Source organism: Mustela nivalis (genome assembly GCF_964662115.1).
Source record: "Mustela nivalis genome assembly, chromosome: 1".
NCBI classification, from domain to species: domain Eukaryota; kingdom Metazoa; phylum Chordata; class Mammalia; order Carnivora; family Mustelidae; genus Mustela; species Mustela nivalis.
In genome coordinates, this window is record NC_139020.1 from 139,258,679 (window position 1) to 139,278,640 (window position 19,962).

General features: G+C 41.4%; 1 protein-coding gene and 1 pseudogene across 7 annotated transcripts in view; both read left to right on the forward strand.

The window, feature by feature from the left end:
* The window catches only part of RARB (retinoic acid receptor beta), a 450,938-nt gene that overhangs the window by 367,024 nt on the left and 63,952 nt on the right, over nucleotides 1-19,962 (forward strand). The window lies entirely within an intron of this gene.
* On the forward strand, nucleotides 3,752-4,539 carry LOC309863634 (transcription factor BTF3 pseudogene; annotated as a pseudogene). Its single transcript has one exon. The product of its transcript is annotated as a transcription factor BTF3 pseudogene (transcript).

The following is a 19,962-nucleotide window of genomic DNA, read 5'->3' on the forward strand; positions in this document are numbered from 1 at the left end:
TCAGGACTTCCTCCTGCCTCCTGGGGCTGAGCAAACTCTTGAAGATGGCTTTCCCCACATTCCCCAGTATGCTGATGCGATCCAGAGCTAGACAATGCGAAGCCCCATTTTGTTTTTTACAAACAGTGCCTTTTACAAGGCTCTGTGTACCTAAATAATAAAATTATGTCCATGAAATTGAAATGTGGTCCTTTCCTCCGCCCGAAAGTCTGACATTCAAAGGACGGACAACACCAAGTGTTGACGAGTGTGAAGCAACGGGAACTCTCTTACGTGGCTGGTGGAAGTATATAATCGAGCCAAAGTTTGGCAATATCTCCTAAAGGTAAACATACCAGGATAGCTTGGTAATTCTAGTCCTGGAAACATCTTCAAAAGAAATGCGTGTGTAGACCCACCAAAAGTTAGATAAAAGAATGTCGACAGCAGCTTATTCACAACAACCAAACACTAGAAACCACCCATATATCCATCAGCTGTAGAATGTGTAAATAAATTTTGACATAGTCAAATAATGGAATATGCACAGCAAAAAAAAAAAAAAAAAAAAAAAAACGGAGCCATACACCTAGTAGCCCTACTACTAGGTGCAACAGCATGGGTGAATCTCATAGGCATAATGTTGAATAAAAGAACTCAGAATAAAAGAGAACGTTCTTCATAATTCCATTCATATAAATATTAAAAATGAGCAAAACTAATCTGTGTGATGGAGGGGAGTGCAGTGGTCACTCTTGGGGCTCGGAAGGGGCACCTGGAAGCCTCATGATGTGCTGGACATTTTAATCCTTAACTGGTGTATACTTAACTGTGTCTATAATGTCTTAACCTCAGTTAAAAAGAAAAAAAAAAGGATGGAGATGTGGAAGGAGTGTTGGAGAGCATCATGCCATCCCGTGCATACAGAAATTGTGTTATCACAGATGAGAAGTGTAACATCCTCTCATTAAAAGAATCTCCCATGGGGCGCCTGGGTGGCTCAGTGGGTTGAGGCCTCTGCCTTCGGCTCGGGTCGTGATCCCGGGGTCCTGGGATCGAGCCCCATGTCGGGCTCTCTGCTCAGCAGGGAACCTGCTTTCCTCTTCTCTCTCTGCCTGCCTCTCTGCCTACTTGTGATCTCTGTTCGTCAAATAAATAAATGGAATCTTTAAAAAAACAAAACAAAACAAAACAAAAAACAATTTAAAAGAATCCCCCTCTTTTTCAACACATTAAATTATCTCCAGAAAATGTATTGACCTTTCTGCCTTTGTCTTTTCTTTTCATTTGGGACCTTTTCCAGTTGCAGCTTTGAATGCGTAAGGAGCACCAGAGATGGGATGTTATCCCTGATTTACTTTGAGTTTTCCTGTGGATGGTTATGTAATACCTGTAATCCCATCAATGCACCTAAAGAGCTTCTCCCTTTGGTGCCATGCACTGCAAATTAATAGCCCGTGGATCCATTTACAGCTTGTTGTGTTTTGGAAAACGGTTTCAGCCATCAAATGGTAAAATGGCTTTTAAAAAGATGAGAGTTGTTATTTTTAAATGTTAAATTAGCAGTCGTGTCAATAATTCCTCGCAGATATGTAAGAAGACCAACATTGATTTATGAATCTGTGTAGATTTGAGCTGAATAATAAGCCGACTGTCCCTCTTTTCCATAATGCAAAAAAAAAATCAAAATAAAAGGTCTTTTCATTTTGATTAATTCATTACAGGCTAATAGGACTTTAGTAAGTGACCAAATTGAGACTGGTTTAAGAATTTAGCAAGAATGTTTGATAGAATAGAAAACATACTTTTCCCCCCTTCTTTTCTCTTCTCTTTTCTTCTTGCTTTCACAGCCATCAGAGTCATTTCTCTGTGAGACTGTTCAGATTGAAAGAAAGAGCTCTAGATTTACAGAAAGCCTGTCTTAATTTCCTTGTCCTTTTTATTAGTTTTAAAAAGTATTTAATATATACTGACAGCAGAAAAGAAGACAGTAAAAATTGCTATCCTTTCCTAATGCCCATTGGCAGTCCAACAATTAATTCAGCCTCAGAAATTTAGATATGAAGACATCGGTTTGGTGGGAGGGATGGTACATTAGAGTTAATTTAGGGTATAGAATATGACTTTAAACATATCAAAACTAATGGAAGTAGCATTTCTGTAAATTGATAAATATAAACTCTGACCCTTTTTATAGAGATATATTTAGCTCTCAATGCCATCTTCAAAGAATGCAAAGGTGTTTTATTTTTTTTAATTTTTCATTTTTTATTAACATATAATGTATTATTAGCCCCCGGGGTACAGGTCTGTGAATCGCCAGGTTTACACACTTCACAGCACTCACCATAGCACATATCCCCCCCCCAATGTCCATAATCCCACCACCCTCTCCCTACCCACCTCCCCCCAGCAACCCTCAGTTTGTTTTGTGTGATTAAGAGTCTCTTATGGTTTGTCTCCCTCCAGATGCCATCTTGTTTCATTTTTTCCTTCCCTACTCCCCAAACCCCACACTTTGCCTCTCAACTTCCTCATATCAGGGAGGTTGTATGATAATTGCCTTTCTCTGATTGGTTTATTTTGCTCAGCATAGTACCTTCTAGTTCAATTCATGTCGTGGCAAATGGCAAGATTTCAAGAATGCAAAGGCGTTTTAAAAAGTATTATTAGAGGGCACCTGGGTGGCTCAGTGGGTTAAGCCGCTGCCTTCGGCTCAGGTCATGATCTCGGGGTCCTGGGATCGAGTCCCGCATCGGGCTCTCTGCTCAGCAGGGAGCCTGCTTCCCTCTCTCTCTGCCTGCCTCTCCGACTACTTGTGATTTCTCTCTGTCAAATAAATAAATAAAATCTTTAAAAAAAAATAAAAAAAAATAAAAAGTATTATTAGAGACCTCTGGGTCGCTCACTTGGTTAGATATCTGACTCTTGGTTTCAGCTCAGGTCATGATCTCATGGTTCATGAGATTGAGCCCCACAGTGGGCTCTGCCCTCAGCAGGGTGTCTGCTTAAAGATCCCCTCTCCCTCCCTCCACTTGTTCATGCTCTCTCAGTCTCTCTCTCTAAATTTTTTTTAAAGATTTTTTTAATTTATGTATTTGACAGACAGAGATCACAAGTAGGCAGAGAGAGAGAGGAGAAAGCAGGCTTCCCAAGGAGTGGAGAGCCTGATGTGGGGCTCGATCCCAGGACCCTGGGATCATGACCTGAGCCTAAGGCAGAGGCTTTAACCCACTGAGGCACCCAGGTGCCCCTGTCTCTCTCTAAATTTTTTAAAAACATATTGTTTCTAAAAGTATTTTTTAAAAGATTACAACTCAACAATAAGACAACCCATTTTTGAATGGGCAATAGATTTGAAGAGACTTTTATTTAAGATTTATTTTTCAGAGAGAGCGAGCAAGTGAGTTCAAGCAGGGGGAGCAGCAGGCAGAGGGAGAAGTAGGCTTCCCGCTGGGCGGAGAGCCCTATGTGGGACTCTATCCCAGGACCCTGCAATCATGACTTGAGCCAAAGGCAGACACTTAACCAACTGAGCTACCTAGGTGTCCCTTAAAGAGATATTTTAGGAAAAAAGTTAAACTAATGGTCAATAAGCACATGAAATAATCCTCACATCATTGGTTATTGGGGGAATACAAATCAAAATCACAGTAGGTATCACTCCACACCCACATCAAAAAGACAGTAACAGAGCTGCCATCTTGCGTCCGCGCGTGTGTGCACCTAATCTCAGCTGGTCCGCCCGAGACCCCTTGAGCGTCAACCCTAGTCCCCTGCGCGGTCCCATTTCCGCTCCAACAAGATGAAAGAAACTATCATGAACCAGGAGAAACTCGCCAAACTGCAAGCACAAGTGCGCATTGGTGGGAAAGGAACTGCTCGCCGAAAGAAGAAGGTGGTTCATAGAACGGCTACAGCAAATGATAAAAAACTTCAGTTCTCCTTAAAGAAGTTAGGGGTAAACAATATCTCTGGTATTGAAGAAGTGACTATGTTCACAAACCAAGGAACAGTGATCCACTTTAACAACCCCAAAGTTCAGGCATCGCTGGCAGCGAACACTTTCACCATTACAGGCCATGCTGAGACAAAGCAGCTGACAGAAATGCTACCCAGTATCTTAAACCAACTTGGTGCAGACAGTCTGACTAGTTTAAGAAGACTGGCTGAAGCTCTGCCCAAACAATCTGTGGATGGAAAAGCACCACTTGCTACTGGAGAGGATGATAATGATGAAGTTCCAGATCTTGTGGAGAATTTTGATGAAGCTTCCAAGAATGAAGCAAACTGAATTGAGTCAACTTCTGAAGAAGATAAAACGTAAAGAAGTTACTGGGAGCTGCTATTTTATATTATGACTGCTTTTTAAAATTTTGTTCATGGATCTGATAAAATCTAGATCTCTAATATTTTTAAGCCCAAGCCCCTTGGACACTGCAGCTCTTTTCAGTTTTTGCTTATACACAATTCATTCTTTGCAGCTTATTAAGCTGAAGAAGCCTGGGAATAAAGTTTGAAATAAGATTAATAAAGTTCTTTGCCTAGGGAAAAAAAAAAGACAGTAACAGATACTGGCAAAGATAAGCAGAAATTTGGACCCTTGCACACTGCTGGTGGGAGTGTAAAGTGGTGGTAAAATGGTGAAGCCACTTTAGAAAACAGTTTTGTCATTCCTCAAAAAATTAAACACAGAGCTTACCATATAAGCCATCCGTTCTCTTATGTGTTTACCTGAGAGAAGTGAGAACACGCATCCCCATAAGAACTTGAGAGGAATGTTAGCGCATTATTCATAATAGCCGCAAAGTAGAAACACCCGAAATGTCAATTAAGGGAGAGACAAATAGTACTTCCATGCAGTGGATTACTCTGCCATAAAAAGGAATGATGTACTGATAACGTGGTACAACATGGAAGACCCTGGAAGACATTATGCTTGGTCAAAGAAGCCAGCCTTGAGAGGCTACAGACTACAAATTCACCTACATAAAATGTTCAGAGTAGGCAGATTTCTAGAATAGTAGTAGTTCCCAGGGGCTGGAGAGATTGGGGAATGGAGAGTGACTGCTAATGTGTTTCTCTTGAGGGAGGAAATATTACAGCTTCAGGAAAATATTAAAAACTACTGAATTTCACACTTTCAAAAGTATGAGGATGTGAATTGTATCTTAATTTAAAAAACAACTACCAAAGGACTATATATATATATATACATATATATATATTAGGCTGACTAACTTAAGGGAAAAGAGGAAAATGAACTTTAAAGTCAGATGAGGTCACTGAGGTGTATGTATATTAGACAAAGTTCCCATTTGGTTTGGTGTTCTTGGTAGAGCAAAACAGGGATGAAGTCAGTAGCAGGATTCTTGGTGTCCACAAGATGAAAACAGCCTCATTATGCTGAAGAATCACAGATTTTTCCAGACACTGATGTTGGAGATGAATGTCTCCCATGAGTCCGTATAAAGAGAGTACTGGGAGATGTCATTTAGGATGTCCTTGACATTTTTTCATTGCTCTTCCGTAGGACATCCTTCCTTGTAGTTAAATCTCATCTGTTTTCCAAATTGGAATAAAAAGAGCATAGAAAAGCAAGACAATCTGTATGGCCCTAGACTTCAAAAGAAATAATTATAGACATGAAATTGAAGAGTCAGTAAAGATTGTCACCTCAAAACAAGGGTTAGCTGTGCTCCTTGTTCCATTTCAAATTTGATTGTTTACAAGCTCTCTCCTTCAAATGCTGCCTTTCTAGGTATCTCCTCAGTTTCTGTTTGATCTTCCCTTTTAAGGCAAAAATCGGTGGTATTTTAGAGCATTTTTCTATTTATCAAGGTATAATTTACATATCTTAATGATACAAAGCTAAAGTATACTGTTTAATAAACTTTGATAAAGATCTCCATCTTTATAACCACCTTTTAAGTCAAGGTATTAGAACGAGACTAAGGGAACTTTGTGGGTTTGGAACATTCCCTGTCTTGATTTTGGTGGTGGTCACGTGTGAAGGTAAACCATTCTGATGTCTCCCATCAGACATTAGTTTTGCCTGTTGAACTTCATCTACATGCAATCATAGTCTACACTTTTGTGTTACGTGCTTTTCATTCATCACTATGTTTGTAGGATTTTTCAATATCGGTGCAGGTATCAGTTGTTCGCTCGGTATTTTGCTGAGTAGTAGTACTTCATTTTATAGATAAACAGTTCTTACCTCAGTGGATGTTAGGGTTGTTTCCAGTTTGGAGCTGTTATAATTAAAACTGTCACGAAGATCCTCATATATGCTTTGTCGGGGACATAGACGCTTACCTCTCTTAGGTACATACTCTGGAGCAGAATTACTGGGTGATAGGGGCACATGGCCAGTTTTCCAAAGATTCTACCTACCGTTTATACTCCATCAGCAATCTGTGTGAATTCTGTTGTTTCATGCCCTTGCCAAGCCTTGCTATTTCAGTCTTTTTAATTTTGACATCCTTTTGGATATGAAATGATATCTCATCAGTGGTATTTGTTTGAATCTTCCTGATGACTGATAATATTACATTTCTAATTTTTTTTAAGATTTTATTTATTTAGTTGTTAGAGAGCAAGAGAGAGAGCACACAAGCCAGAAGGGGGGGGGGGAGCGGAGCAGCAAGCAGAGGGAGAAGCAGGCTTCTCATTGAGCAAGGAGCTTGATGCAAGACTTGATCCCAGGACCCTCGGATCATGACCTAAGCAAAGGCGGACGCTTAACCAACTGAGGTATCCCAGTGCAGCATTTCTTTTTATTTTAGCAAAAACTAGATGTCTTATTAAATTAGAAAATATAAACCAAGACTGTGCACAGTTTGATCTCCTATTTGTAAAAACAAAGCTTGGAAGATACAGATAAATATGTTAAAAGCTATTGTCATATTTTCTTGAGCTTATCATTGTTTCCATTTTATTATTTAGCCTCTGCACATTTGTTAGTTGTCTGATAAAGAAGAAAAGCTTTTTTTTTTTTTTTTTTTTAAGGAAAGAGGTTAACTGAGATTGATGGAGGTAGAACTTCTGTGTCCCTAACTGTCAAGCAGTTGAGGCTAAGTAACACTGGGCATTGACAGTGCTGTAGACAGAAACGGTTGAGGAAATAGATACCAGCACTGTTTTTGCATTTTTCTGTTTCCTCAACAAGGGACAAATCCATTCCCATACATTTAGACATCTTGATTTCTGAGGATAACATCCATTTTTACTTCAGTTTAATAGACATAAATCAGGGGTCAGCAGACTTAAGCCTGTGAGCCAAATCTGGCCCACCGCCTGTTTTGATCAATAAAATTTTATTGGAATACAGCCACGTACATTCATTTACATATTATCTACAGCTGCTTCCCTGCTGTAACAGCAGAATTGAGTAGTTAGGACAGAGACCATACAGACTGCAAAGTCTCAAGTATGTACTGTCTGGTCCTTTCGGGAGGAGTTTGCCAACCCCTGCCATAATCCATTCCCTCTCTTTAAATTTTCTATTTTAATTCAATCACCAGTTACGAGAGTTTAGTTTCATGCCAGACATATGTGCCATTTATAACTGCAAATTCGTTACTGTCCACTTCACAAGGTAATGTGCCTTACAATCATATCTTGGTAATTCAGTAGGGATCACATCTAATTTTAACTTTGGACTGGAAATTCATAAACAAGTCCTTTCCTAGTATCACCCCAAAATCTTTTCATGTTGGAGGAAAATTAAAAGGATTTTGTTCTGGATAGAAGTGCAGCGAACCATAAAGCCATCTCTCTTCTTTGCACACACACGAATGAGAACTTGAGCATCCCACTGATGACTCTTTTTAAGATAAAATAAGTAGTGACTGAATAAATGGGCTTGATTTTCTTGCCTAGAAATTGTCTCTGAAAACCGTTGTAGAAGGAGAGAGAGTAATGCGGTGAGCGGTAGTACCAAAGCTGGAACAGGTAGCATCCCACAATGACTTCTCTTTGTCTGAACATTCACATGTTCTGGTGAACTTCATACATTATATATAATGAAATGCTTTAAAACTTAAAACCACTCGTGAAGAACATATTACTCTACACCAGTGCCTTTTCTAAACAACCAAAGTGGAACTTAAAACAAAGACACTGGGGCGCCTGGGTGGCTCAGTGGGTTAAGCCGCTGCCTTCGGCTCGGGTCATGATCTCAGGGTCCTGGGATCGAGTCCCATATCGGGCTCACTGCTCAGCAGGGAGCCTGCTTCTCTCTCTCTCTCTTTCTCTCTGCCTGTCTCTCTGCCTACTTGTGATTTCTCTCTGTCAAATAAATAAATGAAATCTTTAAAAAAAAAAAAAAAACAAAGACACTAAGTAAATTACTGTGGTGTCTGGGACCATCATAAAAACAGACTTCAATGCAGAGAACAGCCACTGTCTATGTTTAGTAACTTGTCATATAAAGATCTACATTTCTATTCTTTGTGAAAATAAAATCTCAAGAGTAGGAAAAGCTGTGAAAGTACTTTAATGAATCCAAATGCTTAAGAAACAGGAGAGGTCATTGTGGTGAGTTTTATTGGCCCATGGCTACTGAGGAAGTCCCCCATTGGGGGACATGGTAGGACTTATCTCCTGAAATCCCATTCCCCATGACTTCCCATGTGCTCAGAGCCCATCTCCAGTGGAAAAATGTACTCGATGCAGATTCTTGTGCCAGTAGAACTTTCCTGACCTACTTAATGTTCCAACTTTGCTCACCTAAAAGATACAACCATCTTTTCTAGAGTTTCCTCCTTGAATCTAATTATACGAAACCGGGGGTGCATGGAACATCGCCTCACATCCAAACTCATTGCAGGGGTTTCTGCTTCAAGGGTGAATCAACTGCAGGAAGCTGACAGCTCCTAAGTTATTCCTGGGGTGTCTGACAGTTTCTAGGATGTTTAAAAAAAAAAAAAATGAGAGTCACTGGGGCTTTGGTTCTCCTGGACTGTAACTCATTAATAAATGGAGAAGAAATCTGTGTACTAGGCATGAATAGACCTTCTGTAGCCTCTTTTAATCATGGTCTGTTAAAAAGCAATACACTGAGAATCCCAAAGTTGAGACAGAGAGAGTGGCCATGCCCCTCACTAGCTGGGTGACTATGTGCAGGTTACCTCGCTGGGCATTACACATCTGTAACTCTGGGCCATGGAGGTGCTGATTGGTAGGATCCTTTTCAGACGTCACCCCATCTGAGACAAAAGACTGCAACATTTCTTTAATTAGAATCAGTAAGATCTCTTCATTGGAAATCATATTTACTTCCAGGACACAATTATAGCAAAACCGAATTCTCTCCTAAAAGTAGAGAATTGTCGAGCAGTTTAGGAACATGTGATGTGCCAAGATTGACTTTTCTTTCTCTTTTTTCTTCCTGTGTCACCTCTTAATGTAGGGCGTGCTATGAAAGAGTAACACCATTTTCGACATGAAGTACCCGACGCAAAGAGGTTAATTACCTTGCCCAAGAAAATATATAATACGAAATAAGCAGAAGTAGTCGCGAGACAGTTACGGGCTTGGCATAAGAGAAGTGAAGTGGTAGTTGTGTACTCTACAGTTTCTAGGGCTTGCACATGAATATGTAGATTTAAAAATCCTTAAGAAGATTTATATTTGCCCAGTCTTGAGACTCTCTAGACAGTAGTCGGGAAGGGAGAAATGAAGAGAATGGGTGTAGATAATCTCTAAGGAGGAGTGAGAAGCTGGGTGTATTTAGGAGTAGGTGACAGTATTCACCCATCCCCCACACTCCAAGTCTTATTAGGCAAAGCCCACTCATCACTGGCTGCCCATCCTTGGCTTTGAAGGGTTCTTCACTTAGTAGTAAGGTTTTCTTTATAATTCCATGAAAGTAAAGTTCCCGGGGAAAAGTGGCAGGTTCAGTTACTTTTTTAATATTTTCGAGGAACCAAGTGTTCGCTCTTTGATTTGGGGGCACTTGGCAGGGAGAGCAAAGATGGAGAACATGGGTAAGGTCTGGCCCAGAATCAACCATGGCACAAAATTTGGTCTGGAAGCCCAGCTCTGGAGAAGTGAGAGGTCTGCAGATTCTCACAGAGCTCTGAGCAGCCCCATTCCCTAGGAGCCTCTGTCCTGTTCTTCATGCCCTATGCCTATAGTAGACCTGTATGTTTGGGTATTTTGAGGTAAGGCCCTACATTCTTGCTTCAGGGTTTTGTCCATAGAGCAGGAGACCCAGGCTGGCTGGTCTCCAGGAGTCCATCCAGGCATGGCTTCAGTAGGCACTGGATAAGGAACAAATGAATGCATGATTAGAATCCAGTTTGAATGGTCAGCATTTTTATGGAGCTATCTAGAATGTTCTCTTGCTCACCAGAGTTCAGATTTAACACATATAAATGTTTCAGCTGGTGACAACTTTGCTCAGAAGCCCAGTACCCAACACAAAGTGATGTCACGATAAACATGCGCCTGAATGTATTGAAAATACCTCTGGCTTCCAGTAAGTTCTGCTGACTTAATCAGAAGCATTTTCTCTTCATACATGAGAAGTTGAGGATGTCTGTCCAAGGGAATGCTTTTCTTCTCATGCTTCTACTTGATTTCTGATCTCTTGCTTTCCTCTTGCAGGAAAAATCAAATCCTTATCAGTGGGAAGGCTTTTTTTTTTTTTTTTTCAGATACACAGTTGAAGTTGGGCAGTCACTGTTTAAAGAGGGCATGGGGTCGGGTTTTACAAAGCAAATGGTCCTTAACATGAGCAATCATCACCTTCAAGCAGTGGGATCTTGGCAAGTATCATGGGAAGCAAACAAGGGAGATACTGAAAAATCCAGTAAGACTCAGGGATATAAGATGTATACAACGAAATTTGTATTTTCGTTGACTTTCATTATTAGCCGTTGACGTGGTTAGTGTCCACGGCTAATAGTGTGGTACCAGAAATAGAACGTGGGTGCCCTGCTTCTGAGGAGAGCACCCTTATTGCTGTAGCACCCCACTCCTAGGAGAGCGCTTCACCAGCTGAGCTAAATAAACTGCAAATGAGGAGCATCTAGAAGTCAGGGACCGTGTCTACCCCATGTACTTTATACAGCTTCCTCAAAAATTGCTTAACAAGTGCTTTTTGAAAATGTTGAGGAAAAAAGCTTACCTATCACTTCCCTTTTTGAATAAAAAATCAGCCCTCACTCACACTCTCAGAATTGAAAGGGGAGGGGGGAGAATAACCATAAAACTTCTGCAGTGATTTTTACACTCTTTCTCTTTCACAGGACCTATTAGTAACATGGCATAATTTTTTTAAACGGGCCATTTTTAGCAGAAGGAAAAAAAAAAAGTCTCTCGCTCCCCTTCCTGTATAAAGTACAATTTGAAAACTGCCTCTGACAAAGTTGTAGCATCGCATCCTATGGGCAATGCCTAAGGCGGACGCACATTTAATTTTCTGTGGGTTTTCGCAGCTGTGCCCTCGATACAGAACAGGTTGCTCATTGTGGCTGGAAGGGAATTTGTTTAAAAAGTAACGGGAATTCTTGAGCTAAGAAGGGTTTTGAAGTCAGAGCTAAATGGAACCCTGCCACCCCCCCCCACCCCCCGCACAACGTGTGGCTGATGCAAACGCTTGCTTTTGGAGGAGTCTGAGCATGGATAGTCACCTGACAGCACTAATGGAGTCAGAAAGACACGCAACCCAATCATGGTGACCTACTTTCGTTGCCACAGCACCCGGCCTAAACGTTCATTTTAAATGAACGCCTTGAAAATTCAGATTGAACAAAAGGTAAAGCGCGTTAGTGGTTTCTTCAGCTCTCTTTAGTCAAGGTGTTGGCCCAAAGAGGAAGATCAAAGGATAATTTAACCAGAACCTTTTCCCAGTAGGAATTAGGGTTAGATTTGAAAAGGCCCATTGTTACTGCCATCTTCTCCATCTTGGTTGGAATAAAGATGAGGCTCCTGAGTAACTTAGTACAAATCCTTTTCATCTCATAAAGGCAAGCATTACAACTGTAGTCTAACAAACACGTTCAAAAGAAGTCCTTTCCCCACCCCACCCCCACTCCGTCCCTCCCTCTTCTCTTCATTTTGAAAGGTTTGCTTTTATGGCTCTGGGAATACAATCCGAAATTAGGATTTCTGTGGAAGTTTTCAACTTTCAGGTTATTTCACAACCTCATAAAGCGTTCTGACAGATCTCTTCAAAAACCCCCAAATGTGTAGTGCTAAATGGATGGCCCAAAACACCAGTACTCGCAGAATTCCCAGAGGCTGTTTTCTTCTGTCTGTCTTGGAGTAAAGCACCCGATATTCATGTCAAGGCAAAAACAAGATACATAAAATTAAAGCCTGGTGTCATTTTGAAGGAAGACGCAGAGGCAGGAGGGGTAGAGAGAGAGAGCTGGCGTTAGAAGGAGCAGACAGGGGATGCAGGTAGGAAGGCGACAGATAAACACATATGTGACACCAACTTGCCCCTGTCTCCAGTCTTCAGTAGGAAGGTTCTTGAGGTCAGAAATTTTAACTGCATTGTTTTCATAAACCTCCTCCTGTGTCCCCGGCAAATACAGTTTCTGGCTCATGAGTTCACTCACTTATTCACATATTTCTTGAGTATTTACCATTTGGTCTTCCAACCGAATGACTGATAGTATACCAACATATGACCTGCACTATAGGTCATATGTTCTAAGTCCTGAGAATCAACATTGAAAAAAGCCCTTGTTGTCATGGAGCTTTTGTTTGGGGTGGGAGGAGAGGATAGCCAGATGTTATTAATCAGCAATTTTCCATAATACATCACATGGCCATCACTGCTTAGAACTGGGCTGTACAACATGGTAGCCAATACCTATGACTCAAAACAGAGTATTTGGGGCCTATGGGGGCTACTTAATAAAGGATGGACAGGGAGGTTCTGTCTGGCAAGGTACTATTCAGGCAGGAAGTGAGGGAGCAAGCCAGGGAGATACTAGGGAAAGAGAATTCCAGGCAGAGGAACAGCAGGTGCAAAGCTCCAAGCCGTATGCTGAAGGTTGGGTGATAAATGAGGCAGACACGATCATGGCTGTGCTCTTGGAGCTTTCATTCTGCAGGTCAGGTAGACGTTAAATTAGGAGGCAAAGAAATACATAGTCAGTTGCCCCTTGAAAAACGCATGGGTGAGGGGCCCTGACTGCCTGCACAGTCAGAAATCCTACTGGTGACCAAAAGTCTTACCGGTGATGTAAGCCATGGATTAACTTATTTTTCTGTTATATGTGTCATGTACTGTATTCTCATAGTAGAGTAAGTTAGAGCAAAGAAAATGGTAATAAAAAGATGTTCTGTGTTTACCGGAAAAAAAATGTGTATATAAGTAGACAGAAAAAGTTCAAACTCATGTTGGTCAAAGGTCAACTGTGTAGTTAAAAATCAATCTGTAATAGAAAATAAGTAGGAGAAAGGACTTAGAATTGGCTGATGAGAGAAGACTGCAGTGAGGCAAGTGTGAAAAGGAGCTGACCATGTATTTAGAGGGGAGAGGCTATTATAGGCAGTGGGAACCACTTGAGAGAAGGTCTAAGGCTAGAATAATTTTGGTGTCCTCTGGGAACCACATGAAAGAAATCACTGGGGCCAGGCTAATGAGCGTGGGGAGATGTGGTCTAGCATACCATTGGAGAGGAAGCCAAGGACCAGATTAGCAGGCTTTTGTAGCCCATGTGAAGGAATTTGGTTTTATCTTTATTGTGGTGTGGTGCCATTGATAAATGATGAACACTGAGGTACATCATATCTGTGGCTTTAAAATATTGACTGCTCGGCCTCCTGTGTGGGGAATGAGTTGGGGAAAGAGCTGGGAATTAAAGTGAGACAATCAGTTAAGAAGTCCAGGGAAGAGCTGACGATGCCTTGGTCTGAGACGGTGGTAGTGACAATAAAGGAAAGCGAAAAATAAAATTTGAAAGTAAAGAGAAGTGGATGGGTTTGGTAAATTGGAGGTAGAAGAGACATGATATAGCACATAAAAGGCACATGGGAATGTTGGATAGATGGATGTTTGGATGGATGGATGGGTGTGGGCGGTGTTTGGATAGGTGAGTTGGGGGGGGGGGGATGAGTAGATGGATGGGTGGTTACTAGTTCTCTGGCCTTCAGTACAGTTCTGGCAGGCCAATCTCAACCTGTAGAACAGAATGACATTTACACTGGTTTCTAGAAGTGTTCCCCTTTGAGTGGGTCCCTACTTTCCCATGATTCCTCTCTCATGATTTTAGTGATGGAGCTCTGCTGGTGATGGTGTTACATTATTTACCAGCAATCCTGCCAGAAGACCTTATTTGTGGTTAAGCAACTGAGTGAGTGGTCAGCTGGGCGAGTGATCATTTTATGTAATTACCTGGGAGCAGGCTGTGTTGAGAACCAGCTTTTTTGAAGTCTTCTTTGGGCGAGGTAGTGTGCTGGCTGTTTTTTTATAGGCTACTTCAGTTCATCCTTAGGACTGTCCTATGAGGTTGACACCATTAAGCCTCTTTTTTTTTTTAAGATTTTATTTATTTATTTGACAGAGAGAGAGAGAGAGAGAGAGATCACGAGTAGGCAGACAGAGAGAGGGAGAGAGAGAGACACAGGCTCCCCGCTGAGCAGAGAGCCCAATGCGGGGCTCAATCTTAGGAGCCTGAGCTGGAAACAGAGGCTTAACCCACTCAGTCACCCAGGTGCCCCCATCCAGCATATTATACAGATAAGGAACTTAAAGCTTAAAGAAGGCAGGTCACTTGCTTGAGGTCACACAGGGTCAGTGGTGGTAATGATTCCCTTCCTGGCCCAGATGTGTAGTTGAGAACCTTCAGTTTCTATTCTTACTTGCCAGCCCTCCAAATTCTGGGTTTGTTTGTTTGTTTGTTTGTTTGTTTTGATAGTAATTCAATGACCACAATTTTGAACCACAGCCCTAAACATTCAGTGTTCTAGCTTATTCCTCAGTGAGGTAAAAGCTCCAGAGATCCCTGTGAGCCACTGTTAATATACCCAGTGGTGGGCACTTTGACTTGATTTCCTCCAAAAGAAGACCTACCTACCTGGGAGTCCTTCAGCTTTAGAGAAGCACTAAAGTTGATCATGAATGGTCATTGTATGTTTCCAGTAAACCAGTTCCCTTAGGGTAGTGGTTAAGAAAGCTGGACTTTGATGGCAGTCAGCTGTCAGTTCAATTTCAGCTCCAGGCTGTCTGTGAACTGGAGTTTTCTTCAGTACAGAATGGGGCTAAGCCAACCTCAGGAGTGTGTGACAGGATTAGCTTCTACATGAAGCATTTAGTCCAGATCCTTCTAAGCATAGGGTAAGTGGAACAAAGAACAACTATTACCCTATGTCTCAAGGCAAAGAAGGTTTTTTTTGGTTTGTTTTTCTTTTTGAGGGTAACTAGATGTCGTTGGCATTCTGCTAACAAACCTAAATGTGATTATTTCTCCTTGAATGAATAAAAATTAAATGTTGGTAATTATCTTTGCCTCCACAGAACTTAAAAGAAAAACAAACAATTCACTCTGTAAACCTCAGGAAAAGAAGCCTTTTTTCCCCCAGATTTCTTGCTGTTTGTTTCTTTACCTCAGTCTTTCCTATTCAGAGCATAATGAGCACTGCTTTTGCTCTAGCAACAAGGCCCCTCACAAAGCCAGGCGGGAGGCCTGTGGACGAGGTGCTCCACAGGCGGAGCCAGAAGCCTGAGGAAAATGCTTGCCAAACACTGATGTTTGACTAATTGGTAATGTCTGGGGAGTTGGCACCAGGAGAAAAGAAAGAGGCTGGTGGATGTTGAGGAAGGAAGAAAGACAGACTTGAAGCCAGGCATCAAGATTCTGGAGAAAGAGCTTGGCCAACATGGAGTTCAAGGAAGTTTGTCAAACAGTTTTGAAATGGTCAATTAAACTCCTGAAGGACAGTTGGCCTAAGTTTCCAGCATTCACTCTAGGCCAGTCCCATCTGGGGAGGGGTGAGGCGGGATTATGAGTGGAGTTTCAGGTGCTCCCTCTTGAGGCAAGACAACTCCATGCAACATTGACCTCAGACCCTGTTTACTGCGTTTTAGTGGCACCGAACTAGGGTGGTGGTGGGTCAGGAGTCTAGGACCATCCCTCTTCTGGGTTGAAACTGAGGTAACTCACCCATCATATTCCCTATGCTAGTGAAGCTGGAAATGAGCAGCCTTATGGAGGTGGAAGGCTTCTATCTTGTTTGTACATCACCAGTAGGCCACTCTACATAGAATCACCTAACGGATCCATTTCCAGAAGTGGGCCAGCAACTTCGAGAAGGTTGCCATCTTCTTAAAATAGAACCATTAAAAAAATAATAATAATAGAACCATAAAGACCCACTTCACTAAGAACCTGTCTATGAATCGGATCTATTCTTTGCAAGTTAGAATGTTCTCTCCTTCACAATCTTCAGCCATGTTCTTTTCTCATATTTTCTCTTGATCATGGTGGTCTTTCAGAGGCAAAAAAAAAAAAAAAAAATCCAACCATGGCTCTCTCTTTCTGAAAATTGTTCAATAGGGGAATGAGATGAGGAGTAACTGAAATAGTATTCATAGTTGTTTAGATGTTTCATAGCTGTTTCAACAGCTTTGAAAAAATAATTTAGCATTATCTGGTAAAGTGGAAGCTATGTATACCTGGTGACCCAATCATATTCTCTCGTGGATATATTTGTGTGTTCTTCTCCTCCTAGAAAAATGTATACAAGAATGCTCCTAGCCAGTCGTATTCAAAGTAGCAAAATGCTGGAAATAATTCAATTTTCCACAGCAGTAGAATACAGAAGTAAATTCAAACTATGAAATTCTATATGGCAATGAAATTATATAGTACAGAATATGAATGAATCTTGGGTTGCCTCCTACCATAGGATTAAGTCACAGAAAATTATAGATGTTTTCATTTATATAAATTTCAAACCACTTAAAACAAAAACCGCCTTTCCTTTATGGATGGAAATGTGGTAAAATTAAAAAGGAAACCACAAAAGTGATAAACACAAGATTGAAAATGGAGTTACTTCTGAAAGATGAGGAAATGGGAAGAAGAGCCCAGGAGACTTCAAAGGAGGACAAGGTGTGCTCTGTCTTAAAAGTACTCGATGGAATTTTGGGGGGTGAGGGAACTCTTACCATATCGTGAGCCTGGAGTCATACATGACTGTATGTATTTGTTAAAACTCATAGAACTAGCCACCCCATTGTAGTATATAAATGATAGCTCAATTAAAACAACACTTGTTATAGAAAAGTGTATGGTAGGCACACGGCATGTTTATTATAATTGTGATTTCTTTTTAAGATTTATTTTTTGCCAGGACGGGGCTGGGGGGAATGGAGGAAGCATGTGAGTAGGGGAGCGGCAGACAGAGAGGGAGAGAAGCCCCCAAGCAGATTCCTTACTGAGTGCAGAGCCCATATATTGTGATTTTTGTTTATATCTCATATGGAATTTATATTCTTTTATAGTCTACCCAAAAGCAATTTTTGAATCCCCTCAAGGGTTTCCCCAGGTAGCCTCACATGGTAACCGTGGCTACTAGTTCTTCCGTGCGTCACTCTGCCCTGCTCGCCTGTCCTGCCTTTCTGCCCTCCCACCCTGGGCTAACCCTTGTGCACACGCAGGCTCTTCTTTTCCTAGCTCAGTGCTGACCTTGCTGGATTGTAATCCTCTGTGGATTGCTGTCTTTCACTAAACTACAGACTGCCAGTATATATGTATCTCGCCCATCAAACCCCCAGTTCTAGCACATGGTCAGATGCACAAGAGAAGTTCAAAGGTTTGACAGCTTTTGTCAAGATACAGCCATCCCCTCTGGTTCTGTAGAAGCAGGAGCAATGAGAAGAAATGTGTGGGGGGTGAAAACAATACACACTGATATTTACTTCAGAGTGGCTAGGTCTCTAGGTTATAACAGTGTATTGGTTTCCTATGGCCCTGGTAACAAATTAGCCCAAATTTAGTAACTTGAAACAACACAGATTTATTATCTTCTCTTTGTGGAAGACCGAAGTCTGAAATGAGTCTCAGCTCAAACTAAGGTGTCAGCAGAGCTGTGTTCCTTTCCGGTGGCTCTTGGGGACAATCTGTTTCCTTGTCTGCTGACAAGGCTGCCTGCCTTCCTTGACTGATAGTTCTTTTCCATCTAAAGCCAGCAAAAGCTGGTCTCTCTCACACCGCACCCATCAGTCTGGTTCTAACTCTTCTGGGCTCATAGTCCACCTTTGAAGACTCTTGTGATTGGCCCACCTGGATTACCTATGCTGATCTCCTCTGTCCAAGGTCAACTGATTAGCAACCTTAATGCCACCCCCCCCCACTATGTAATTTAATTTATTCACACATCCTGGGGCTTAGGATATAGACATTCGGGAGAGTTTGGTGGAGACAGCATTCTGCCCAGCAAATGTAGTGAAGAACTAATGAAATCGCTGAAATGTCAGAGAGTGACAGCATCAAGCAAAGCATCTGCTTCCCGATTTCAGGATGTCATTGGCCTTACGCTTTAGTTTGTGCATCCCAGAAGCAGACCCAGAGGATTTCTGTGCATACAGTCTTTGGTTTTGTTTTTAGATGATCCCTGGAAACACTGGTGGGAAGTGAAGGTATTGAGATAGGGAGGAGAAGACAGCAATAAAAAGTGTGCCATCGAGGTACTTACCATGTGCGTAGTGGAATTTAATCTGGGAACAATGAGTGGCAATGGGGAATGTGAGCCTCAGAGTTATCCTCCAACAAGCATTAGTTTCTGGTGGATGGCTGCTCTTGGGGAAATGTAATTCCCAAGACCTTTGGACCATGTGCACTCCAGGCCAAAGAAAGCCCTCAAGCAAAGTGTTGGCAGTTGGAAGTCAGGTCAGAATACATTAAAAAGTCAAAGCCAAGGAAATACATATATATTAGGGGGTACCAGCAATGTTGGTTACAACTCGCATTGGAATTTGGAAATCTGAATGTAGTAAAATTATGGTGCTGAGTAGCTAAATGGTTCCTTTAGTGATAGTTCATGAACTTTCCAACCTGTCTTCTGAAAAAGGATACAGAGAAGACCCACAGCTCCTTACAGGAAAAGCCCTAGCCTATCCCTGCTTCAATGAGATGCATTCCTGTTTTCTGCTTTCTATGTCGATAGATTCTATATGAGAGAAAGAAAAGATACAGACACTTAGAGAAAAAAAAGAAAACCACTTTCTTGGCCTACAGATTATAAAAATTGTGTGTCAGGAATCTTTTCTGCCAGGTAGGAATTTGGGGAGCAAAGAAGAGCTCAACTTAATTTCCCTCGGGGTCTTTGCTGAAGGGACAAGAACAGAAATCTGGATTCAGTTTTGTTGGTAAAAATAATCTTTCCACCAAAAAAAAATGTGAAAAGCTACATTGTTCAGGATCTTTGGACTTACTCATTTTAACACTGGCTTGGAGGTAGGAGTGAGGAGGAGGGGAAATTTTGAGCTGTTTAGTTTTAATGAAATGTTTAAGGCTGAAATAATGGTTCTATATAGCTTTTGACATAATTTATTCTGTTTTGTGTCAATTTGCCTGAAGACTATAATGTTGTGGGGTGGGGGTTTGGGAGCTGCAAAGGGCTCTCACCGAGTCATGGATTCTAATTTATATCTAGAAAGTCTACATATTCCATAATTATGGTGTGCTATGAATTAGTAGAGTAATATTGAGTATCTCCAAACCCCTTATTACGGCTTCTCCCTTGAAATATGTTTTCAATATACATTTATTCAGCAGTGCTTAAACATGGCAAGTCATAAACACACGCTTTTTAAATCATGTGGCTACATTTTCTTCCTGCTTAAATGTAAGATCAGATGTTATTAACAGGAGAGGGCGGTGGAACGAGGAAAGGGGAGCTGTTAAAAAACAAATAGTATTTTTTACTTTTAAAGAAATGTCTCCTATTTATGAGACTGTTCCCCCCTCCCCACCGGGCAGAAGAGGAGAGAGTGCTTAGAGGCTTTGGGTA